The sequence below is a fragment of the Pongo abelii genome, chromosome 5 (assembly GCF_028885655.2).
Source record: "Pongo abelii isolate AG06213 chromosome 5, NHGRI_mPonAbe1-v2.0_pri, whole genome shotgun sequence".
Taxonomy (NCBI): Eukaryota; Metazoa; Chordata; class Mammalia; order Primates; family Hominidae; genus Pongo; species Pongo abelii.
The window spans coordinates 80,128,371-80,155,060 of record NC_071990.2 but is presented as its reverse complement, the minus strand read 5'-3'; the positions used below and the strand labels follow the sequence as shown (position 1 = coordinate 80,155,060).

The 26,690-nt window shown below is 39.8% G+C and overlaps 1 long non-coding RNA gene and 1 pseudogene across 2 annotated transcripts; both read left to right on the top strand.

Moving 5' to 3' along the window:
* Positions 1–1,837: 1,837 nt before the first annotated feature.
* LOC129059982 (uncharacterized) lies at positions 1,838–15,987 on the top strand. 2 transcript variants are annotated; one of them, XR_008526254.2, is made up of 4 exons: positions 1,838–2,816; positions 3,079–4,784; positions 7,096–9,426; positions 10,412–15,987. It is a non-coding gene; the product is annotated as an uncharacterized LOC129059982 (long non-coding RNA). The 2 variants fall into 2 exon arrangements; XR_010140248.1 differs by having other exon boundaries at positions 3,079–9,426.
* A 2,662-nt stretch (positions 15,988–18,649) lies between these two features.
* Positions 18,650–21,433, top strand: LOC100438729 (acyl-CoA-binding protein-like; annotated as a pseudogene).
* The last annotated feature ends 5,257 nt before the right edge of the window (positions 21,434–26,690 follow it).

The window sequence follows — 26,690 nt, the reverse complement described above, 5'->3', positions numbered from 1 at the left end:
AAATGTCCTGTTCTGGCTTTAATAGGATGTTTACGGATTTTCTTGCTGTCCTTTCATCTCAATATAGACAAGGCAGAGAGACACCTAAAAGAAGGTTACTCTGCCTTGGATATACTGGAAGTTCTGATTGGCAGCTATCCCCTTGTACTTAGGCAAGACCCAGTTCCTCAGCCTGGAGAAGAAGCTGTAACACAGCACACAGCTCTTTCACCTCCTTGCACTTCAGAGCTGCTCCTGAGTTCACATGTCCTTAGGCAACTGTCAGGTTTATCAGATAATACATGAACAGCTGTCAGGTTTTTGCTTAGCTCACCATAGCCTCAAACACAGTTCAGTCCTACTCTCTCTCCAGGGGCTCTTTCTATCATATTGCTTTCCCCCACCAGCATCAACTGCCCTCTTCCTTCTCCTGCACCTGACCAGCCTCTTCCACACATTTGACATCATGTTTTTCCCACCCAAAATGATGCCTTTTACTCAACCCTTCTAAAAAACCTAGCAGCCCTTCAAAGCAAGCCCTAATGACCTCCTCCATTAAGAAGACCCCTCTGCTAAAACTCCTTCTAATTTTAGTTTCTTGCCTCCCTGACCTCCTGGTGAACTTACATTCATATGCTCATAAAGTGTTTAGTTGGAAGGACTTTGAAGGACTTTCAATTCAACATCCCTCTGAATGCAGTGCATCATCCCAGCTCATGTCTGAATTGGAAAAGGAAACACATTGCCCTCCTAGACTACCAGTCTGACTTTGGGCAGCTCTCCTATTAGGAGTTCTCCTTTACATTGAGCAACAGTCTGCTACTCTGCAACCCTTGTTTTTTTTTCTCTACAGCAAAATCAAATACAATAAAGTCACTTTTTTTGGCGTTTGTTTTTAAAGTAAGCAGATAAGATGGATTCAAAATTACTCTTGAAAATACCAGTCATGGGCCGGGCGTGGTGGCTCACACCTGTAATCCCAGCACTTCGGGAGGCCAAGGCTGGCAGAATACGAGGTCAGGAGATCGAGACCATCCTGGCTAACATGGTGAAATGCCGTCTCTACTAAAAATACAAAAAATTAGCTAGGCATAGTGGCGGGCACCTGTAATCCCAGTTACTCAGGAGGCTGAGGCAGGAGAATCACTTGAACCCGGGAGGTGGAGGTTGCAGTGAGCTGAGATCTCACCACTGCACTCCAGCCTGGGTGACAGAGCGAGACTCTATCTCAAAAAAGAAAAAGAAAATAAAATACCAGTCATGTCTATGGCCATACCACACTGAACATGCCTGATCTATGGGATGCACAAAATATGTCACTACCCAGAAATTGTAATAAACACTGTTTTTTATATATAGTACCTTCTTTTAGAGTGTCCATCATGGTTAGTTTTTTCTCCATTTTTAGGACAGATTTCTATTTATTTGGCTGCATTATAGATATAGTTATTGACTTGTAATTTAAAGGCTATTTATATATAAAAACTTGTTTTTAAATACTATAATCATATTAACATAGAGATGCTGACAAGATGAAAGGCAGGGAACTAAGGTCGTTGAGGTAATAGCAGGTATATGTTCACTCCAGGAGACATCTACTCCCTCTCATACATTACAGCCTTCAAATAATTAACAGTAGCTCTTAGCAATCCCCAATTATTTTTGTTACTTTTGTCACTTTGATGATCTCCACTGTTTATTACTGCTCCTCCATGTTTTTACTCCTTTACCAGACAACTCTGATGTGGATGTTACAAACGTCTTGATTTCCTGACAAAGGACATAGTTTCAGGTTTAGAGAAGTCAAATTGAGGCGAAGAGTAGGATAATCAAGCAGAGATTGTCCAGGAGGCCAACAGGCAGCTAAAGTTCAAGCAAAAGATCAAAACTGAAAATCTAGAATGTTGGAGTCACTCTCAGGAAGATGACAGTCTTGGCCTCACTATTAAATTATGCAATTTCTTGGGCAGGGACTCCTTCATATATTTCTCAATCCTCACAGTATGAAAGCAGCTCAGCAAGCCCTAAACAAATAGTTGTTGGATGGCATTTCAATCTAAGTTCTAGGGAACCCAGAATATAAAAGCAAGTAATTTAGAAAGAAAGGGGGCGTATACTTGAGCAAGTTACATTTTTATGAACAATACAATCACCTTTTTCTCCATACCATCTGCAAACAGGCATGCATGCCTGAACATGCACACTCTGCCCACACAGCCCTTGGAAACTGGTCTCTGCAGAATTCTTCAGGTGCAAGGAGGGGGGATGTGGTGAGATGCAGATGAAGAAGTCTTCAGGCTCCCCACCCCACCTCCAGCAGAGCGGCTCTGTTTTTAATCTCTAGTTCACATTGAACCTCCTGGTAAGACTTTCTTGGATGAAAAGGTCTGACAAGAAGGAAAGGAAGGGTAAGAGGGAGGAGGAAGAAGTGGAGGAGCTAGAGGAGAAGGAGGAAAAGATTAAAACCAGCGCTCTAGCCTACAGCAGAAGACCAATACAAAAGAGCCATCTGGGCATAAGAGGTCTCTAGGCTGGGATTATCCAAGCCATCCTTTTTAGGGTTAACAGCTAAAGGACTCAACCTGCTTCTTGCTTCCATTCTACTCATCACAATCCTCATTTTTTTTACATTTTATTATTTATATATACATTGTTGAACTGACAGCATTACCATAGGGCACCACTGCATGAGAGAGTGCAAGAAGATAGCTCTGTCAAGCCTATTTTCCCACTTTGGAAAAACTAAATGATTTTTCTCTTTCCAGGGTCTGTGTAATGGCAGAGAAGTCTTCAGAATATACCTAATCTATGGTTGCTGTTTAGTGAAAATTCCAAAGGTACCTTTTCAATATATGCACAGAATACATACACAACAACTGGGATGCGTGGTGAGAAATGAAAATGTACTTATGAGTACAGGCAGAACCTGAGGGCATGGCTGAGTGCAGGCCAGGTGACCTACCCAGCTGGAGTGACAAGTGGCAGATAAAGCTGGAAAGTGAGCAGACATGGGGAGCCCCTGAATGCCCAAACAATTTGAACTTTATTCCTTAGGCAATGAAGGACATCATTTTTTCTTTTTCTTTTTTCTTATTTAAGGAATAATCAGATGGGTGCACTTAGAGGATTAATCTGATGGAGGCAGGTGGGTAAGTAGGCCGACTAAACTCATGAGGTGTTTCTGTTCTTAACCTGCTTGAGCCTTGGTTTCCAAATCTCTAAAATACGGATAATGCTACTTTCACAGGATTGTAGTGAAAATTAAAGAGTAGCTGTTGTTGCCATTACTGATCTAGAGACTATGTGGCAGGAAATTATGCATACAATCTCTGACATTAGACTGCCTGGGTTCAAATCCTAGCTCTGCTTGTAAACTCTATGACTTTGGGCAAGTTACCTAAAATAGAGATGATAAGAAGAGTACCTACATCTTAGGACTATTGTGAAAGTTAAGGTTAATAAATGTGAGGTGTTTGGTAAGTATAATGCCATTGTCCAAGTGAGAGGTATAATTAGGATATTGCCAGTGGGAATGTAAAGGAGCAATTAAATTCAAGCAACATTGTTGAGATAAAATATGATGACAATTGTTCATATGTGAAAGATAAAGGAGGGTTAAAATAACAGTGTGATTATCTTCGTAATGACCGAGCGAGTGGTGTCATTAACAAGAACAGAGTCAGCAGGAGCACAAGCAGGTCTCAGAGGACAATTCATGAGTTTGTTTGGGGGTTAATATTGAGTATACTTACAAGATATCCATGTAGAGCTACTTGGCAAGTGGTCTGTATTACAGGACTAGAACTGAAGGACAAGGCAAAGTCTGGATACCTAGGACCAAGGTGTTTATGTGGTAACATCAGTGGTTGAAATTATGACCTTAACTAAGACCATCAGGAAGAGAATAAAGAAAAAAAAGTTATGGCAGAAGATAGAAGTTTTGGGAAGTTTAGAAAAGTCTCTTTTATATCTTGTTTTTAGTGTATGCAATGTTATTTTTCCAGCTTATTTCAACAACACCTGGGTGGCTGGGAACAATGGCTCATGCCTGTAATCCCTGCCCTTTGGGAGGCTGAGGCCAGAGGATTGCTTGAGGCCAGGAGTTCAAGACCAGCCTGGACAACACAGTGAGATCCCATCTCTACAAAAATGTTTTAAAAAATTAGCCAGGTTTTGTAGTGCACACCTATAGTCCCAGCTGTCTGGGAGACTGAGGAGAGATGATCGCTTGAGCCCAGGAAGTTAGGACTAGAGTAAGCTGTGATATTGCCACTGCACTCCAACCTGGGTGACAGAACAAGAATGGGGAGCTAATTTTTAGGAACTTTTCAAGTTATAAAAGTAACTATCATTTACTGTAAACAGTTCATAAATATAGGATAATGCAAGAGGATGAATAATAATGATTCCAAGCCCCACTATTAACATTTAGATGTATTTCCTTCCAAATAACTGTATTTTTTCTTGCTCAATAGGAATTATACTATTTAAATAGCTTGTATTCTATTTTTTTCCACTTAGAAATAGTATGATTCTCCTATGAGAATTTTCTCCTGTCATTAAAGAGTTTAAAGGAGTGAGGAAGCAGGATATTTCCTTGACCCCATTGTGGGACTCGGGACAGGGGTGCCTTGTTTACTCAGCCCGCTGCTCTCAACTCCTCGCAGGAGGAAGCATGCAAGCAAACAAGGTGGGAACTGGAGTGCACGAGTGCTGGAACCAGCTGACCAATTCAGTGCCAGCAGGATCAAACTTCACTCGCTCTGACCTGCCTCATTGCACCCCTTGCGGAAGGGAGTACACAGGTGAGTGGGTGCAGAAGCCACAGCTAGCCCTTTCGGGCACCGGCACAAGCGAACTCCATGCAGGCCCTGCAGCATCTAGTTGGGGGTGCCTGAGACCCCTGAAGCCCCAGAGGGTGTGTTACTGTGCTCTTTTAGCTCTATCATGTGGATGGCTTAAGTGTTAACAGTTCAGTGGGCCCTCTGCCTTTTCACCTGAGGCAGCTGCCTTCCACCAGTGAGGGCAAAGGACCAGTGTGGTAGCCTTTTGTATCCACACTCATGGCTCCCGAGCTCTTGTCCAGTGTCCAGGAAAAATGAGGTTGCATGAGCAAACTGAAGGATGGTAAATACAGGGAATTTTATTGCTGATGGAAGTGACCCTCAGTGGGAAAGGGAGCTGAAAAGGGGATGGGATGGGTAGGTAATCTTCCCCTCAGGTCCAGAAGTCCAGCCATCTCTGGCTGGACTCTTCTCTGGAATTACACTGTCAAGCTGTCCCTCTGAAGTCGAGCCACTTCTCTCTGATGTCCAGCCATAGTCCCTGACATCCAGCTGCTTCTCCTCTCTGCCGGCTGAGTCTGGGGTCCTTATAGGCACATGATGGGGCAGGGCAGGGCCAGGGGTGGCTTAGGAAAAGGCAATATTCAAGCAGGAAAACAGGGATATAAATTCTCACTTTGGGCTGCAGTCTCAGGCTTTTTGTCTTGAGAGTGGGGCTTCACCAGGGACCTGCCCTTTTCTTCCTAGAATTTCTCTCACCCCTGTCCCTATCGGTATCATGATGAATGGTTGCATAGTGCCCACACACACATTTCTTAAGACTGAGAATCAAACATGTGATCAAAGGTACATAATCATTTTTAGTTGAACTTCAGAGGGCAGAGTAGTAGCTAGGACTTCCTGTGATATTACACCTTCCATTTTGGGGCTAGGCTAAAGCTCCCTCACTCTAAGGAAATATAATCACAATGTAAAACATTTAAACTGCAATTAAAAAGAATGGTTGGGAGGCCAGATGCAATGGCTCATGCCTGTAATCCCAGCCCTTTGGGAGGCTGAGGCTGAGGCCAGAGGATTGCTTGAGGCCAGGAGCTCAAGACGAGCCTAGGCAACATAATGAGGTCCCATCTCTTCAAAAATTTTTTTAAAAATTAGCCAGGCGTGGTAGTGCACACCTGTAGTCCCAGCTATTTGGGAGGCTGAGGAGGAGAGATGCTTACTTGAGCCCAGGAGGTTGAGGCTACAGTGAGCTGTGATCTCACCACTGCACTCCAACCTGGGTGACAGAACAAGACCCTGTCTGAGACCAAAAATAAAATAAAATAACAGCTGTCAACAAAATCAAGTGTATTATTCACACTCAATCTTTGCCGTTTAGAATTGCAACCCAGAAAAAAGTATTAGTGTTTGGAAGCTACCTTATGTGCTTGTAACAAAGGTGCTTTCTTGCTTTTTGGCCAAAAGGACTCTACCATCTACACATTAGTAGTATAGTAAAGACTTGATCTCAAGGTGTTTTCATCCTGGCCAGGCACATGTGATCACTTTTCATGAAATTTACAGCAGTACTATGTGGGAAGAAAGTGTTGATTTTCTTTACTTTATTATCAGAATCTCACAAGCTAAACGGTCTATTCAGGTGGGAGGAATTGATAAATGTATTTCCTTAGGCTTATAAATTTGCATTATCTGCAAAGGTATAATACATCAGCTTCTCCCATTAAGTCTCTTTATCAAAACGTCTTCCTTTGTTTACTCATCAGAAAACAGAAGAAGGTGGAATTAAAACTTTGTTGGTTTCTGATAATAAAACACACAGGCCAAACTATGGGAGGAGATGCAAATTCCCCTTGAATTCTGCTTCACCTGCCTGACAAGATAAATCTCTCAGCTAGCACATGTGATGTGTTTTCCAAATTATTTCTCTTTAGTAGATGCTACAAAATTGCTCTGACAGCACGTAAGACTGGCTTGTCAAAAGAAGAGGAGAGAAAATTATAATCAAAATGAATTCAGAATCCAAAGAAATTATATTTCTCCATCTCTCTTTATCTATGTTGTATGGGATTCATGTAGCTCATTCGGTGCAGAAGGGAAGATGACTGTTTCAAAGAATGGGACACACCAGTGTTTTTGACTGAAGCATGAATTTGCTTCACAACCAAGGAATGTTTAATGGATAGTAATGTTTTCTCTATTGAAATTCCAATAAAAATACAAGAATTTAGAAGAACATACAAAACAAAAGGAAATAAAAAACTTAAGAAGAAAAAGCCTTACTTCAAAAGCGACGTTAACATTTCCTTGTATTCCTGCCTTTTGCCATGAGAAGAATGTTCCTTGATTAACTGCTGGTCCAAGGAAGATGAGTGACTCATGTAGCAGACCTGGTCCCAACCTGCAGCCTGAGGCAAGTCTAACCAATCCACAGGTGCAGAGTGGGAGATAAATGCTTATTGTTGTATAACATTGAGACTTTGTGCTTGTTTGTTATGCAGTGTTATTGTGGCAGTGGCCTGCTAATGCAGCATGTATTTACCAGTATTGTTTTAAACTCTTTTTACACATTAGGTCATTTAATCCTCAGAACAACCCTATGTGGTAAGTACTAGTATCATCTCTACAATGCAGAAAGCTGAGACGCTAAGGGTAATGAACTTGTCTGACGCTCCATAGCAGTAAGTGGTGGAGCATTGGAAGGCAAGCTGCAGGCCCAGGGTCGGGGTGCTTGTGTGCTGCCCCCCCATCACACGCTGCTCATGCTTCCATTCCCTCTCAAAATTCTTACTCACCTGGAGCTCACTTCTCCCAAGTTAACAAGTGCTAAGTTTACCTTCTTTCTCTAATCCTTTTCATAGTGATCTACTTATTTGTTCATATACCTTCTAGAAAATTTGAAGAACAATAGAATCATATGAAATGTCATTTTATAGGTTAAAACAGTCAAATATCACCAGCCTCATTTGATTCAATCTACCCTGCCACACATTTTTTAAGTAATATCTAAATTTTTTCATTCTAGATTAAATTGTTATAAAGATGGTAACTTCAAGAATATTGAAAATTCTGAGTTTTCAAATAAAAATCCATCATACTGTTAAGGTATCCAATGGAACCTAATACCACAGTTTTTTAAATTGAGTTACAATTCACATTACATAAAATTCACCATTTTAAAGTGTATGGTTCAGTGGCTTTTAGTACATTTACAACATTGTGGAACCATCACCTCTATCTAGCTCCAAAACATTTTAATCATCATCCCAAAAGAAACCCCGTATCTATTAAGCAGTCATTCTCCATTCCCTTCATCTCCCATCCCTTGGCAACTACTAATCTGCTTTCCGTCTCTGTGGATTTGCCTATTCTAGACATTTCATATAAATGGAATCATATAACATGTGGGTTTTTGTGACTGGTTTCTTTCACTTAGCATAATGTTTTTGAGGTTCATTCATGCTATAGTACCTATCAATACTTCATTTCCTTTAATGGCTGAATAATATTCATTGTATAGTTATAGCAAATTTTGTTTATCCATTCATCAGTTGAGGGATTGTTTCCACTTTTATTTATTATTAATAATGCTGCTATGAATGTTCATGTACAAATTTTTATGTGAACATATGTTTTCAGTTCTCTTGGGTGTATACCCAGGAGTGGAATTGCTAGGACATATGCTGAGATTTGGCTGCTTTTCTTGATTAAGTGTTCCCCTGGTTGTTGTAAGCTTTTGATTACATTCTAGGTTCTGAAAAAGTTGGTTCTGACAGTTGTGCCACTTTATGCATTGCTTTTGTGGAGGGACAGACTTTTGGAATTCATACTCTGCCATTTTCGCTGATACCTCACCTACCAGAGTAACCTGATGCCTGTCTTCATCCATTTACAAAAATACACTTGTGGAAAAAAACTCAGAAAAGTCAGAAATTTTACATCGTTTCTTTTTTTTGTCTTGAACTTACATATTCATTCTTTATTCTCTGTAGAATTTCATCCTAATAAAATATATCTTTATGCTTAAAAGTCTTTTATTAATTACTGTATAATCTCTCTCTGGATATATATAAATTAAATTTTAAAATTCTTCGACTATATGCCCTTGCTATTGAAAAATTTCCCCTGGATTAAATTGTAATTATATTATTATAACTCACCATTAATTTAAATATATTAAACATTTGATCATTCTTATCATATTTTTTGGAAACATCTGAAATTAATGGAGCATTCCCTTCCTTTCAGTTTATGTACCTTTGGATGAATCACTTATTGCTAAAATGAGGCAGGGCTCAGAGTATGGAAATCTCATTTACATAAATAAGTTAACAAAATAGAAAAAGTCTAATTATAACGATGTCACTCATTTCTGTAAACATCAGCTGTATTGGATCAGCCAAAAACACATTATAATACATAATAATTTTATTTTAATTTTCTATGTGTTGGATATCTTCTATTTATCATTCTAGATCTATACCATCCTCTTCTACCTTACTTCTTCCCTGGAGGCTGACCTATATGGACTATATCAGCATGCTTGCCTTCTTGCATCCAGCTGGATTTTACCAATGAGTACCTCTTGGCAGGAGATTAGAGGAAGAGAAGAGATGGCTATTTATTCTCCCAGCTCCTTCCCTGAAAAATTACATCCCCTTTCAAGGTAACCCAATCTATACTATCTCCTTCTGGGTCCTAGTAAACGCTCCCTTGTATCCCTTTAGGCCCAAAGATATTGACAACCTTCTTGTTACTATTCTCAGGGTATTACACTATCTTTGGTTTCTTTACATCCTGCTCACATTTGTAAATAGTTTATTTATTACACATATCTTGACCTTTTACCTAATGCATGCCATGTGTTTCTTGCCATGTGGCCATGTGTGGTTGCCATGACTAATTCAGTCCGTCAGTGGGCAATACAATTATGTTCCTCTTAAATTCTGTTACAAGAAAAAAAGTATATACCACCTAACTTGTAAAAGGATTTGTTGGACCAACACTTGTCCAATATGGTAGCCACTAGTCACATTTGTCTAAATTTAAATTAACTGAATGAAATAAAATTTGAAATTTAACTCTCAGTCACATAAACCATATTTCAAGTTCTCAATATTCACGTGTGTCTAGTGGCTACAACATGGGACAGGGAAGACATCGGACATTTCCATCATTGCAGAAAGCAATGCTTTAGACAGTTATTTGTATAGTAAGTATGCAATTTAAAATCTACACTGGGACAACATTTATAGTTTGAAAACTATTTATAAAATGAAAATTATTTTTCTTATATTCATTATCCTATAAAATCATTCCATTCAAAAATTATTTTCAAAAATAAATTTTTTCTTAAAAATTATTAATAAATACTATGTATCTGATTTATGTAGACTGAAGCAAAATTTTTGTAAAGCTTATTTATGATGAGTATCTGAACATTAAAAATAGTATAAGCATAATGTATTAGATTGATTTCAAACATACCTGCTATATTAGTTTCCTGTGACCGCCATAACCAAATACCACAAACGTGGTGACTTAAAACAACACAAATTGATTTTCTCACAGTTCAAGGCCAGAAGTCCAAAATCAAGATATCAGTGCTTCCTTCTCAGGCTCTAAGAGAATCTGTTCCTTGTCTCTTTCAGCATCTGACAGATGCCAGCATTCCTTGGCTTGTGACTGCATACGCCTCAATCTTCACATGGTTTTTCTTCCGCCTGTGTGGCTCTCCTTTGTGTGTCCCTTACAGGAACACTTGTCATTGGATGAGTGTCCCCCTAGATAAGACAGGTTGATATCCTCATCTCAAGATCTTTAACTTAGCTACATCTGCAAAGACCCCTTTTCCAAGTAAGGTAACATTCACAGGTTCTGGGAATTAGGACATAAGCATTTATTTGGGGGCCACTATTCAACCCACTGTAAGGACCAAGAGTTTTTTGCATATCATATTTGCTTGTGGCTTCTCTAATCAAGAGATGAGGGTAAACTGTATCTGGTCTGACCTTGGGACTTGTTTTGACCAATAGAATACAGCAGACATGACATTCTAGGACTTTTGGGTCCAGGCCTGCAATGGTCACATAGCCTCTGCTTTTGATCAGAGGGAAAAACAGCTGCTATGTGAGGAAGTTCACTTATTGTCCTTGAGAGAGTGGCCATATGGAGAGAAAAAACCTCTGATGCATGAGACACTATGGAAGGATGTAGAAAGAAGCCCAGCCAGCCCCTGAACTACAGGTAAAAACTGGAAGAACAATGGGACTATTTATGGAAGTTAGAAGACCAGTAAGCAAATTACTATTGGAGGCTGGAGAAGAATGCCCAATATTAAGTAGTGAGGAAACATTTGAAAAAACTATTATGTGCAGAAATATAAAGATAGAAAATATACCTAAGGATTTTGTGGATCTGGCTAAGCAGGTTTCCAGGCAATTTTTTTTTTTTTTTTTTTTTTTTTTGAGACAGAGTCTCGCTGTGTCGCCCAGGCCGGAGTGCAGAGGCGCGATCTCAGCTCACTGCAACCTCCACCTCCCGGGTTCACGTCATTCTCCTGCCTCAGCCTCTCTAGTAGCTGGGACTACAGGTGCCTGCCACCACGCCTGGCTAATTTTTTTGTATTTTTAGTAGAGATGTGGTTTCACCGTGTTAGCCAGGATGGTCTCAATCTCCTGACCTCGTGATCCACCCGCCTCGGCCTCCCAAAGTGCTGGGATTACAGGCATGAGCCACCGCGCCTGGCCTCCAGGCAAAATTTTGCATGTGCAACTGGCTTCTGATGTGGTTTGTCTGTGTCCCCACCCAAGATGTCCCCTCATCTTGAATTGTAACTCCCACAATTCCCACGTGTTGTGGGAGGAACCTGGTGGGAGGTAGTTGAATTATGGGGCAGATCTTTCCTGTGCTGTTCTCGTGACAGTGAATAAGCCTCATGAGATCTGATGGTTTTAAAAACAGGAGTTTTCTTGCACAAGCTCTCTTCTCTTGTCTGCTGCCATGTGAGATGTGCCTTTCACCTTCTACCAGGATTGTGAGGCCACCCCAGCAACGTGGAACTGTAAGTCCATTAAACTTCTTTCTTTCGTTGCAAATTTCCAAGTCTTGGGTATGTCTTTATCAGCAGCATGAAAATGGACTAATTGGTACCAGTAGAGTGGGGTGCTGCTGAAAAGATACCCAAAAATGTGGAAGTGACTTTGGAACTGGGTAACAGGCAGAGGTTGGAACAGTTTGGAGGGCTCAGAAGACAGGAAAATGTGAGAAAGTTTGGAATTTCCTAGAGACTTGTTGAATGGCTTTGCCAAAAATGCTGATAGCAATATGGACAGGCTGAAGTGGTCTCAGATGGAAATGAGGAACTTGTTAGGGATGAGAGCAAAGGTGACTCTTGTTATGTTTTAGCAAAGAGACTGGTGGCACTTTGCCCCTGCCCTAGAGAGTTGTGAAACTTTGAACTTGAGAGAGATGATTTAGGGTATCTGGCAGAAGAAATTTCTAAGCAACAAAGCATTTAAAAGGTGACCTGTGTGCTGTTGAAGGCATTCAGTTTTATAAGGGAAGCAGAGCATAAAAGTTCAGAAAATTTGTAGCCTGACAATTCGATAGAAAAGAAAACCCTATTTTCTGAGGAGAAATTCAAGCTGGCTGCAGAAATTTGCATAACTAACTAGGAGCCAAATGTTAATCCCCAACACAATGAGGAAAATGTCTCCAATGTGTCAGAGGTCTTCATGGCAGCCCCTCCCATCACAGGCCTGGAGGCCTAGGAGGAATAAGTGGTTTCGTGGGCAGGTCCCAAGGTACCTGTGCTGTGTCCAGCCTAGGCTGTGGCTCAGGCTGTGGCTTCAGAGGGTGCAAGCCTCAAGCCCTGGCAGCTTCCATGTGGTGTTGAGCCTGCCAGTGCAAAGAAGTCAAGAATTGGGCTTTGGGAACCTCCGCCTGGATTCCGGAGGGTGTATGGAAACACCTGGATGTCCAGGCAGAAGTTTGCTGCAGGGGCAGGGATCTCTTGGGGAACCTCTTCTAGGGCAGTGCAGGAGGGAAATGTGTGGTTGGAGCTCCCACAGAGAGTTCCTACTGGGGCAACACCTAGTTGGGCTGTGAGAAGAAGGCCACCATCCTCCAGACCCCAGAATGATAGATCCATCGACAGCTTGTACCATGCACCTGGAAAAGCCACAGACACTCAATGCCTGCCACGACAGCAGCCAGGAGAGGGATTATACCCTGCAAAGCCACAGAGGCAGAGCTGACTGAGACCATGGGAACCTACTTCTTTCATCAGCATAACCTGGATGTGAGACTTGGAGTCAAAGAAGATCATTTTGGAGCTTTAAGATTTGACTGACCCACTGGATTTTGGACATGCATGGGGCCTATAGCCCCTTTGTTTTGACCAATTTCTCTCATTTGGAATGACAGTATTTACCCAATGCCTATACCCCCATTGTATCTAGGAAGTAACTAACTTGCTTTTGATTTTACAGGCTCATAGGTGGAAGGGACTTGCTTTATCTTAGATGAAACTTTGGACTGCGGACTTTTGAGTTAATGCTGAAATGAGTTAAGACTTTAGCGGACTGTTGGGAAGGCATGATTGGTTTTGAAATGTGAAGACATGAGATTTGGGAGGGGCCGGGGCAGAATGGTGTGGTTTGGCTGTGTCCCTACCAAAATCTCATCTTGAATTGTAACTCCCATAATTCCTATGTGTCATGGGAGGAACCTGGTGGGAGGTAATTGAGTTATGAGGGCGGGCCTTTCTTGTGCTGTTCTCGTGATAGTGAATAAGTCTTGTGAGATCTTATGGTTTTAAAAATGGGAGTTTCCCTGCACAAGCTCTCTTCTCTTGTCTGCCACCATGTGAGTCATGCCTTTCACCTTCCACCATGATTGTGAGGCCTCCCCAGCCACATGGAAACGTAAGTCCATTAAACCTCTTTTTTTTTTGTTACAAATTGCCCAGTCTTGAGTATGTCTTTATAGCAGCATGAAAATGGACTAATACAGCCTCTTATACCTACATATTATAAGGTATTGCAAAAATGATATTGACTAAACAGGAATGATTCCATTTTCAAGTCAAATGTAGAGAAAATATTTCCAACTGAGGACTTGCTGAGTTGGAAAATAAAACATTTTCTCATTCCTACATTCTTGAGTTAGAAAAATGTTCTAAAAGTGAGAAAGGGCCCAGGAAAAAGGTAGAATTCAAGACATTGTCAATAAAATGTGGCCTTAGTGTAAAGATCAAATCAACAGTGTAGTTACAAGATCCCTAATTTAACTCAGTGCCTCATCAACCTTCTCAGCTAGACAAAACAGCTTGTAAGAATTTTAAGAATATTGTTCCACAATGCTCTGACTCAAAGCCTGCATTAGAGAGGGGCTTGTCTTGAAGAGATTTGTATGTGTGACTTTTTCACTTATAATAACATTTATTTTGGATTTCAAATTTAGAATTTGATACACAGGAAGCACATTAAATTTCTTAAGGTATTATATCAGCTTGTACTAAAGGACATGGAAGGTGAAAAATGAAAAAAGGTCTTTTTTTTTCATTTCATTTTTCTCTGGGCCCTCAACTTGCTTTGTGAAAGGTAGACTGGGACAGCTACATGATGGCAAACATGGAAAATTTCCTATGAACAAAGGAAATATGATTCAGAAGGTAGAGCCCAGAGCCCTGCAAACAAAAGTATAAGCTATTAGAAGCAATGGATTAGGTAATCACTTCCGTATAGCAAAACTGGACCTGAATCAAGAAACATTCCTTGCCTCCAGATTAGGGGACACTGATAAGATGAGCCTGGTTGTATTTCAGAATTTCTATTGACTAGTGACTGCTTTGTGCCTTCATTTCTCCCTTTTATAAATGAATGTCTAATGTGGTTATTCTAGTCTGTCTTAACATTATATTGTTGGGCATGGAGGTACAGATAACTTGCATTTTTGCTTCACAGTTCATATCGAAAGGAGCTGCACTTATGAAATTTCATGCACATCTGTATGATCCCAATGTAGATCAAGAGATACTGGGCATAGGATGTGATATTATAATTTGTTGAGACTTTGGGAGTCTTTGAAACAGTTGACTATAGTTTGCATATGGAAGTAATGTGAGTTTTTGTGGCCAGAGGGCAGACTGTGGGAGACTGTATGTAACTACAGCCAGTAAGAATTATTCATGCACTTGCCAGTTCTCTGACCGAGAGAGCACATCTGTTTACTCATACCTTGAATCTGTACTGAACTTGTAATTTTTTTTGACAAATTTAATGCAGCAGAAGTCATATTCTTGGATTTTTGAGCCCAGACATTCAAATGTCATATAGCTTCTGTTTTCGCTCAGAGAGGAAACAAGCAGCTATATAAAGAATCCATGTAAAGAGAGAGCGTGTGCAGAAAAAGAAGCCCCAGAGTATGAGAGCCTATGAAGGGAGAGATAGAGAGGATCAGCCAGGTCCCAGCCACTTCAGTCAAACATTTGAGAAACGTGACATGTGAGCAAAGCTATCATGGATTCTCCAGTCAATGCATATGTTGCAGAAATGAGCTTTCCCTTTTGAGCCCTGCTTAAATCCCTGAACAGCAGAATTGTGAAAGTTAAATGATTGTTTTAAGCCAATAATGTGACTTAGGTTCACTGTGAACTGGTTACCTCACTGAATCTAGTGAGATAGAACAGTCACATACAAGTTCCATGAAGCAGGCTTATTACTTACAGATAGGGAGCAAGGGACAATAGAAGCCTAGGATTCACTACGAGCCAGTCCCCTCTCTACAGGGGACAGAGGGGTATCATACACCCATACCTAAGTAAATGTTTTATTTTAAAGAGTGCAGTTTACTCTGCTGGGAATTACCAGCAAAGAAAAGAGAAGGTATTGAGTCCCTAGTAATTGTAGAGTTTACAAAAAGTAAATTGATGATTGCTATTAAATAAATTCTGTATCACAAAACAACATCAAATAGTGGAATAAACACAATGACTGAGGAGTGACAGTGGGCAGGAGATTCGTGTTTCTGTTAAATAAAATAAAGATGATTTTTCTTGTAAATGGTCTTTTTGGAAAAACTTGATGCAAGTAAACATGGACATTTTTGTCGCTTCTTCCTTGAAACCATGCACATATGCAACTGAGACCCAGGCCATGATGCAGGTTAATAATGCAAATTATCAAGCTCATTCGCACTACTGAGAATCATAAAGATGCAGAGAGAACACACATCTTAACCGACTGGAACTTCCTAGCATGGTTTCCAGTTAAATATTCTAGTTAAATAGATAAAAACCTTTGATAAAAAATTTCATAAGTTTGTCACTTGTATAAAATAACACACCTATGCCTTCAATATTTCTTACTGATAATCTCTTTTCTTTTCCTCTGCCAATATGTCATATTTCAATTTTGACATTTTAAACCCTTTGGTTTGATGAGGGGTTTTTCCACCCTGGAAAAATGTATGTAGTTGGATTCAAGAAGAGTAAGAGGTTTGTTTTTGAGTACATTGGGAGGAAGGTGATAGTGGTGAGAGATAAGAGGAGAACTACCAGAGGGATATCCTGTAGGCAGGTGTGTTTTAGGAAAGAGAACATATGGAGGGTAAGGACCTGGATTCTTTAAAGAAATTATTTAATAATTTCAACTTTTATTTTAGGTTCAGGGGGTACATTGTATGATGCTGAGGTTTAGGGTATGAATGATCCCATCACTCAAGCAGTGAGCATAGTACCCAATAGGTAGATTACTAGTGGTCTCCAGTGTCTATTGTTCCCATGTTTATGTCCATGAGTATCCAATGCTTAGCTCCCACAATGCTTAGTTCTCACTTATAAGTAAGAACATGCTGTATTTGGTTTTCTGTTCTTGCCTTAATTCACTTAAGAACCTGGATTCTTTAAAGCCACCCCCCACCCCACCCAACATGGTCTCTTAGGGCAAGTCGGCATGTACTCTGATATACCCAGACTCATTTGAAGAGTGCTACTTTACATTATCTTACATTTGGTAATCCAGCTTTTTAATTGTTTATCCACAATGGGTTAATAGCTACTACACTGTCATAGCCTGCAGTGTATTCATTTCTGCCCAGGAAAGCGAGAGTATTTTGTGTGATTCTCATTTTTGTGACTTTAAATTAGATGAGACTTCAAATTTACACATTTTCTTCCATCGCTCTGTGCTTCATTACATGGTTAAGTGCTTTAAGATTTATTAAATCCAAGTGTTTTATTTCTCAGTAATCACCAGAACTCACCTGATTTGATTATGCCAATCTGTTATTTTTAAGAATTGTTTTTTTTTAAATATCCTTTCCCAGTTAATATTGTATATGTGGCTTTCTTGATTTAAAAATATATTAAGAAATGTTGTAATTTTATGAAAGATCATTTGAAAAAGTTTACTGAAGCATTTTTTTTTCCTTATGCTATAACAAAGCTTAATAACAAAGAATGTATTCTAGAGTAATATTTGGGGCAATTTCTAAAACGCATTTCTTGCAGTGATGTCTACACTTTCCTCATGAATACAAAGCAATGTGTTTCTGTTTTTCTGGGCATAGAAGTGGATAGCACAGTGATGTAACTCCTTATTCACAACATCATTGCAGCTCCATATTAAAAACATTTTTGCTTAAATAATGAGCATTTTTGCTTATCCATAAAGAACCCACATGAGACACAAAAAAATGTTTTTCCCAGATGGTCCTTTTTGCATGAAAATTACTAACCCAGACATCAAAAGCAAACAATAAAGTGTTGAAATATGTAATTTGGGCCAAAACAACAGAGTCTTGAACTTCCACGGGCTTTGCGATTTTAAGAGAACAGCTGGGTGTGTGCAGGCAGTCAGCCCAGCTATGACTCTGAAGCTCTGTTGTGTTTCTTTTTCTATACAGTCACTATGGGTACAGTTTCCTTCTTTTGGAAATGGAAGCATGGTTATAATAATTCTTGAACTTGAGAAAGGCATAGGCATTTGCTTACCTTTTATAAAAGGGGGAAATCATTTTTAGTATTTATGGTGTAATCAGTTGTTTTTGTTTGCCTGCTATTCATTTGCATTTTTGCTGGTAAAATAACCAGTGTGTTCCTTGGGGAACTACCCCTTTCTCCACAGACTCAGCCATGGGTGTCCCACAAGACATATAGCCTCGATTTCAAGTTGTCTAGGAATCAGCCATACGTAATCTAATCACAACCTCAGTCATTTCCTCAGGATACACCCACAGCGCTGGAGGTACTGGTCCAAGGAAGTTTTGGTGTCAGCTGTGCACTAAGTCCAGAATGAGTGCTTCCTCCATCTGATTAAGGCCCTGACACTGAATCAGGGTCACCAATGCAGACCTCTTCTCCCTTATCACAAATTCTATCTTTGGACTTAATTACCTTTGCTGGTCATCTTCACCAGGGCTTTGGAGGCCCATCAGGCCATTTTGACAACTCTGAACTTGAGAGTGGGAGTCTGAGTTGGATACTCACTTGAGGAGGGCTATGAGACACCATCTACTCAAAGGGCCAGAGCCCTGGTCTAGATCCCACAAAGATCCAATTATCTCCCCTTATCAGCTCATGGATGGATATTTCCTTTACATTTATATCACACAAGGAACTATTTGGGGATTCTCCCACCCACCCCAAAAAAGAAGCCAGCTCCAAAGGTAAGCTGACATCTCCATTATCAGAGACAGAAAACTATCAACAATTTTTAAAGAACCTGTTACCAGTTTAAAAGAAAATAGTACTATATATACATATATATAGTGCATCTTTAAAAGAATTAGGCAGAGTATACATATTTAATTTTAAAACTATAATGATTGCTTCCTGCTCCTCTCCTCCTCCACGGGCTCCCTGGAGTCCTTGCAAGCTGGCCAGGATGTCTCAGGCTGAGTTTGAGAAAGCTGTGGAAGACGTTAAACACCTTAAGACCAAGCAAGGGGATGATGAGATGTGTTCCTCTATGGCCACTACAAACAAGCAACTGTGGGCGACATCAATACATAATGGCCTGGGATATTGGATTTCAAAGGCAAGACCAAATAGGATGCCTGGAATGAGCTGAAAGGGACTACCAAGGAAGATGCCATGAAAGCTTACATCAACAAAGTAGAAGAGCTAAGGAAAAAACACGGAAAGTAAGAGACTGGATTTGGTTGCCAGCCATGTGTTTATCCTAAACTGAGACAGTGCCTTGTTTTTTCTAATACTGCAGATGATGGAAACTAGGGAAAATAACCAGTTAACCCAGCTCCTCAAGGCTGCTCACCACAGGGCTCTAACAAATTAGGGGCTAACACGATTACTGACCTTCTTTGAGTAGTTTTTATCTGAGATCAATTAAAAGTATATTTGTGTTAAAAAACAAAAACTATAATGAACACAGGTTTTGGATAATTAAGAAGCAACCTCAACAAGTTTCTGAGATCCATTGTTATAGAAACATGGAGTACCAATTAACAGGGCATTCTAGTTAACAGAAGCCTGAACACAAGATCATTTCTTGTATTTATTATGTATTTGCATGCACATTGCAAGATCTTAAGAAATTCACTAAGTAGTCATAACCTTTGCTTTCTAGGAATCTCAAATATGACATTAAAAGAAGGCATTTTCATGATCACCCCAGTGTAAACCTGACACTTCCCATCATTACTAACATTCTTTCAGATAATGTCCGAATTTCCTCCCACTTTCATTGTGGGTACTGGGAGGGCAAAGAGTAGAAAACAACAACTTAGGGAATGCACAAACATGGAATTGGGATTTGCAAACCATATTCAGGAAGAGACAGGTTTGGCTAGAGCAATAGTTTTAATGATTTAATGGTTTTTAATGTTTTTTTTTAAGGGCTCTGTTTAGATGTTTCAGGATTCTTTGAACTTCCCATGGCACATAGGGAGTAGGCATCAAGTGGATGGGGCTGTGATGTTTTTAGACACTACAATAAACTGAATGTTTGTATTTCCCCCCAGACTCATATGTTCAAATCCTAACTCCAAATGTGATGGTATTAGGAGGTGAGGCCTTTGGAAAGTGATTAGATCATGAGGATGGAACCCTTATGAATGGGACTAGTGCCCTAAAGTAATCCCAATTACCTCTCTGGCTTTCTGCCATGTGAGGATACAATGAGAAGTCAGCTGTCTGCAACCTAGAAGAGGCCCCTCACCAGAACCCAACCTTGCTGGTACCCTGTGTTTGTCTATTTTTGCATTTCTACAAAGAAATACCTGAGGCTAGGTGATTTAAAAAGAAAAGAAGTTTAATTGGCTCACAGTTCTGCAGGCTGTACAGGATGCATGGTGCTGGCATCTGCTTCTGGTAAGGAACTCAGGAAGCTTACAATCATGGCAGAAGGCAAAGAGGGAGCCAGTGTTATCACGTGTGAGAATGAGAGCAAGAGAGAGAGAAGGGAGAGGTCCCAGATTCTTTTAAACAACCAGATCTCACATGAACTAAGGGAGAACTCATTTACTACCAAGGGGATGGTGGTAAACCATTCCTGAGGGCTTTGCCTCCATGATCCAATCACCTCCCACCAGGCCCCACTTCCAACATTGGGAATCACAGTTCAGCATAGATTTGGAGGGGACAAACTTTCAAACCATCTCATACCCTTTCCTTGGACTTCCAGCCTCCAGACTATAAGAAATAGATATCTGTTGTTTATAAGCCACCAATCTATGGTGCCCTATTATAGCAGCCTGAACTGGCTAAGACAGATGCTATTTTTTCCATGTTCCAGGTTTCTTGCTCACCATCCTCATAATTTGGCACCTTCTTTTTTAGTTACGGATATATTAACAGCATATACTAGGAGGCTGTCAACTTAGGGCTTATCTTTTTAAAGTGACCTTGAATATGTTTTCCCTTATCTAGAAGGATCTCTATAGTGAGTTGTTTCAGATATGTGGGCTCTAGAACTAGACTGATGGATTCAAATACTGCCCTGCCACTTACTCGCTCTTTTACTTTGAGTAAGTTAAATAACCTTTCTGTGCCTTAGTTTTCTCATCAGCAAAATGAAGTTAATATTAGAATCTCTCTCATAAGCTTGTTATGAGAATTAATGCACTAATACAGGAATTGGCGAATTTTTTCTGTGAAGAACCAGATACTAAATAGTTTAGGCTTTGTGGACTATGTAGTCTCTGTCGCAACTACTCAAGTATGCCCTTGTATTAAATAGAATGGAAGCAGCCATGGATAATACCTGAATGACTTGGTGTGGCTATGTTCCAATAAAATCTTACTTACAAAAACAGGCAGTGGGCTGAATTTGGCCTGCAGGATGTAGTTTGCCAATCCCTGGAATACTTGTGCACCAATACTTAGGCCCATTGTAAGAACTCCAAAAATATTAGTTTTTTTTTTTTAAATCATCGTGGTCATTGTCATCATCAGCAGCAGCATCATCATATACTCATATACTCATTCAACAAAGGATAATAAATCCTATGTGCTAATTTTACTGTGTAGTTCTCAGTGTTGTTCAGACTTTGCTACTTCCATGCATTTCCTACACTCAGGGCTCATGTTCTCAAACCTTCCACTAAACTTCCTCTACCGGCAGAAGGAGTAAAACTTCATCCCATGGTTCTGGGGCTGGCAATAGCCCTAAATGCAGAACATGCCTTTCAAGTGTCAGATTTTATCTTAAAAATCCATGTAGTGTTTGCATTTTACTCCATAGTATATTTATGTTTCCTTTAATACAAAAAAATGACTGAAACCGTTCATCATTGAGTAAAACTGATCATGTTTACCAAGCATCTTCTGGTTTCCTATCACGTGTACATTTATACAAATTTGAGAAATGAGGCCTATGATAACAGGAACTTAAGCTTTGAGGTAGGTAATCTGCTTAGAGTTTAATAGCCTTGGTATTCTATGTGGGTATTAGATCTTTCTTAAACACAAAGTAAGGGAATAAAATTAGACGACATAGACACGAAAAAGTTCACTGAAAAATTTAGGCAACTCCATTCATTGTCTTTCGCTTGGCAGGTGACAAAGTACGTGTCTGGACTCCTGCAGCTCTGATCTTACCCTCATGGCTCACGAGTGTTGATGACATACAGGAAATCAGCATGTGCCCATTAAGTCATATAAAAAATAAAATTATAAAAAAAAGAAAGAGAATGTGTGTGAAAGAGACTATGAGATGAAGCATATAAAATTTTCAATATTTGACCATTTGTGGCAGTTTCTATGGTTCAACCTAATACCTCTCCAAAGCTTGTTAACCAGCAATGGGCATAGCACTGACTTTTAAGTGATATATTACCACTGTAGGTCATAATAAGAATAGCACTTTCGGGCTGGGCACGTTGGCTCACACCTGTAATCCCAGCACTTTGGGAGGCTGAGGCGGATGCATCAGGAGGTCAGGAGGTCAAGAGATCAAGACCATCCTGGCCAACATGGTGAAACCCTGTCTCTACTAAAAACAAAAATTAGCCGGGTGTGGTGGTGCACGGCTGTAATCCTAGCTACTCGGGAGGCTGAATCAGGAGAGTTGCTTGAACCAGAGGCAGAGGTTGCAGTGAGCCGAGATCCTGCCATTGCACTGCAGCCTGGCAACAGAGAGAGACTCCGTCTCCGGAAAAAAAAAAATAGCACTTTCAGACTTTATTTAAAAAGTGCCCCCAGAATACAGAATATGGAAACAGAAAGCAAAAGTTAGTGGGTAATGCTGAAAACAATCAGAGCAGTAGCCTAAGGGTTTGAATTGTGATCAAAGTTCATAGTCAGAATAGATATAGTTTCAGACATTTTTGAGAAATGATCCTTGTGGGTGCTTCTTGATCCAGCAGCTGCTAAGAAATAAAACATCAGGACCAAAAGAATTAGCCTTGAGCATTGTATGAAAACACTTGGAAAGATGAAGTCCCCTGTGTTCTTCATGGCCATAAGCAAAGTGCATTTATTCAACCATTTTATCAGTGTGAGGTGGAGAGAAGCAGATGTTGTTTCACTCTTTCTCTGTTTTAATCAGTTGCCAGACAATACTCTGAAGACATATGACAAATTTGTGTTAGCATTTCCCTTAGTAGCCAGCTTAGCACCCACAGCAGACTTTTCAGACTCTTATATTCTAACCAAGATACATTCTTTCCTAACGGTCATTTAAATTCCAGTTCTTATCTCGAATCTAAAGTTTTATATAGGGGTGAATAAACTGGTGATGAAACCACACAGGTAGAGAAAGTAACCAAACTCAATAGCACCATTGACATATGAAGAGTGTAAGTATGAAATATGCATGAAATTTTGCAAGTTAGGGTAGATCAGCCCTATATGAGTCTTTAGATATTAAATTCCTGAGTCTAGATCTGGAGAAATAGAAGCTCAGGGCGAGAATTTGGGTAATCAAGGAGGAAAGCAGTGCGTTTCTAAGCACACGTGAGTGTTTCTACCTGTGGAATGGCACACTTTATGTAGCTTTGGAGTTTAGATTTGCTGCCTTCATTCTGTCTTAGATTGTATGACTTGAAGCTTCAACTGACAAGGCAGGGGGAGAAAAACAAAACAGTTAAACCAATTTCAGAAGAATATGTGAAAAACTAGTCAACATTTTCTGATGGAAATAACTGTCAAGTTGACAAGAAACTTGGCCTCCCACTATATCAAAAATTTGATCCAAATGGAAGACATTTTCTAATTAAAATTCCTAAACATACACAGAAGTTAAAAAGGATAGTTTTAAAAACCCACCTATATTCAACTTTCAAAATGTTTCCCTTCTTGCTTTATCTACCCCTTTGGTTGTTGAGGTGTTTTAAAGCAAATTGCAGTTGCACATCATTTCACTCCCATCCATACTTGGGTCTGCATTTCTTAAAAATTAAGGATATTTTCTTTTATAACTATATTGCCACTTGGGAAAAATTTAAAATGATAATTTATCCCTAAAAAATGTGTACTGACTGTTTATCTTCCTCCTCATTGCAAAAATGCATATAATAGGAGAAAAAGAAAAATAAGGGTAAGAAGGCAAAGTGAAGCCAGGAATAAAAGTATTGAATATCAGTGTATACAGAAGGTCCCATTCTAATCTTAAACCAGTCGCTTGCTTCACCGGGACCAAGGCAGGAGGGAAACTCTGGCAGTCACAAGATTTAGTGTTTATGAAGGGGAACAGCATCATTTCTCTGGAGAACATAGCTTTTCCTGTCTGTAAGGTGTATGGGGAATTTCTCCCCGATGTCTTCATGAAGAAGGCGGTATGAGATTTATTGGACAATATACTTTACAAAATCCCCACAATAAATACAAAAGAGGTTTTGTGCCACTCCTTGTTAGAGTGTCCTCGTTGCATACCAAGGTCTAACGCTGAATCCAGCTGAGTAAAAGTTGTCTGACAAGGGGCCAGAGCCGTGTGTCATGTCCGCCTGGTGGCTGCCATCCCAAGGTACAACAGAAGGCCCGTTCATTTAAAATAAGCTTTTAAATCTCCCTCTCAGACTCCCAGTGTCCCAATTCCCCCATTAATAATACAGCCTTAATTTTAAAAACTTGAATCCAGCTGTTACTACTTTTAAATGCTGTTATCCATTGCAAGTCAGTGTGACACCAAATGTGTCTTCCATGTTCGTTCATCATTTGTGAGTTTGGCCCAGCCACTGGGTTTTTCCCCCTGTTGTTCAGGAGGGTTGCAAATGCCAAAAGCAATCAATCTATGAAGCAAATCAATGTGAACAGCTATTGCGGGGAGAGCTAACCCTGCAGCTATCTGCTATTTTTTTTTGAAATAGAAGCTGAGCTTGTCTTTGGATCTAATGACTGGAATACCATGGACTAAAGGGACTGTCTCCCTTCAGCTTTTAGAAAATTCTCATACTCTGGGCCAGCTTAGCCGATAGTTTCCAAGCTGCAGGAACAGCTTGAGGCTGAGGGCGGTGGTCCTGCTCCATCAGTCGTGGGAACCAGGTGGCTCCCGGCATCCTTGGCTCTCTCACCTCCACGCTGCTGCTGCCGCATTGATCCTTGACTAGCGCTCTGACTCCTCAACACTCTACCACCTACCAGCGATATCTCTGAGGATGGTGCAAAATGGAATTTATTTGTGCCCTTGGTGTGCACAACACAGCTCATCATGCTTTTAAAGATCTCCTCCTGGTTTCTGCTAACAGCCTTTGCTTGCTTCCTGCAGTTCTGTTCATCACACAGCTAAATAAACCTGCTTGACGTTGCCATCTCTCAGGAGTCCAACCAGAAAACACACTGAAATCATATACTTAGGTGAGATGACATCAAGGAACAATGAGAAAAAAACAACTCAATAACTAGGAAAAAAATTTTGAATGCACAAATATTTTCTTGTCAAACTTTAAAAAGAGAAAGAAAACAAAAATATTTTTAGAAATTTGAACATACCCACAGTGGTAAAATATGTCCTGCTCCCACATTGCATATTTTCCTGGGTATAACATTCCTATTTTAAAATCATAGCAACAGATTCAAGAAACAAATGTCTTTGAAAATTCCATTTCATGGAAGTGTCACTGTACGCATTTAAACTTTTTTCCTACTGAAAATTATTGCAAACAGCATGAAAAATGTCAACATAGGAAACAGAATAAAAGTAATGGATGATCTTAAAAAAACAGGGATAAAAATGTCCATGAAATACTATGCTCAAATGACTAATGTTAATATTTAGGTTAAATTATTCCCTGTAGGCAAGAAAATAAGTAAGATGCCCACAGAGTAATACATAAAATAATAGTAACAGGGGAAATAAAGTTAGAAAAGTCAGTAATACATCTAGATCATTTTAGAAAGCTGACAGAGAGAATATCCAACAATAAAACAAAATTTGTTCATATTGCAAAAGAACAGAAAATTTCAGATTATTGTTGATTTTTCCACTATACCAAAAACATTATTAGATGTTTTATGTTGCTTTTGGCCTATAATATCCAGATTATCTGTTCTATATCCTCTATCACTTTGCAGATGTCTTACTTTTAATTCTGTCACTCTCTCCAATGTATATACTCATTCACTTATTTTTAGATTTCTATGTATAATTAAACAGTATTCATTCATTTTCCTAAATACAGCCTTTTCTTTGGAATCTTTACCATTAAAAAGTCTAGATGTTGAATCCTACTTTCCTGTTTTCCCGTCGACATTTGCTTTCCTGGATTCCAAAATAGCAAGTATCTCAAACGTACCTCACCATTACTCCATTTTAATTGAAGGCTTCTTGTTAGAATTATGTTCAGTACCCTGAGAGTTACAGTACAATGAAGAAAGTCACAATTAAATAAACAAAATAAAAAATAAACTGGAGGGTAATAGGTAGATATTTGTCTGCAGGAGATGAAGTCCAAGCTCCCTGTTAAAGAACAGGAAGGATTTAAGTGTAGAGAAGAGGGGAGGCTGCTCTATGTACCAGGCTATGTCACTGCTTATAGTTGCTTACAGCCAATTCCCATATTAATCTCCTTATATCTTTGTATGTATATCCTAATAGTCCTGTTTCTCTGGAGAACCCTAACTAATACAGAGAGTGAGCTGTTTATCATTATCAGAAGGGCCTTACAGTGACATAGCCTGGCACATAGAAAGAGTGTGATGTATACCACTTAGCCACAGAGGGGAAACCTAGACACTAGAGGGATGCCTGGCAGAGAGAGGGATAGAAACAGTTTTTCTTTGCTTATGATCGATGATCATAAAAGCCATACTGCTGACAAAGTCCAGCGTCAGCTCTAGAAGCTGTTGTATCCAACCTGCCCTCTTTAGTTCCACTGGGAGAAAGCATGGTCATTTACTCACTAAATACACCCCAAACCACACCAGAAGAAATAGGACCCTGAGGTCAGGGCCCATGATGAGCCACTCCAGGGGAGCCCTGAGCATGATTACAGTGTTTGGTAATGAAATGTTCCACACTACTCTAGATG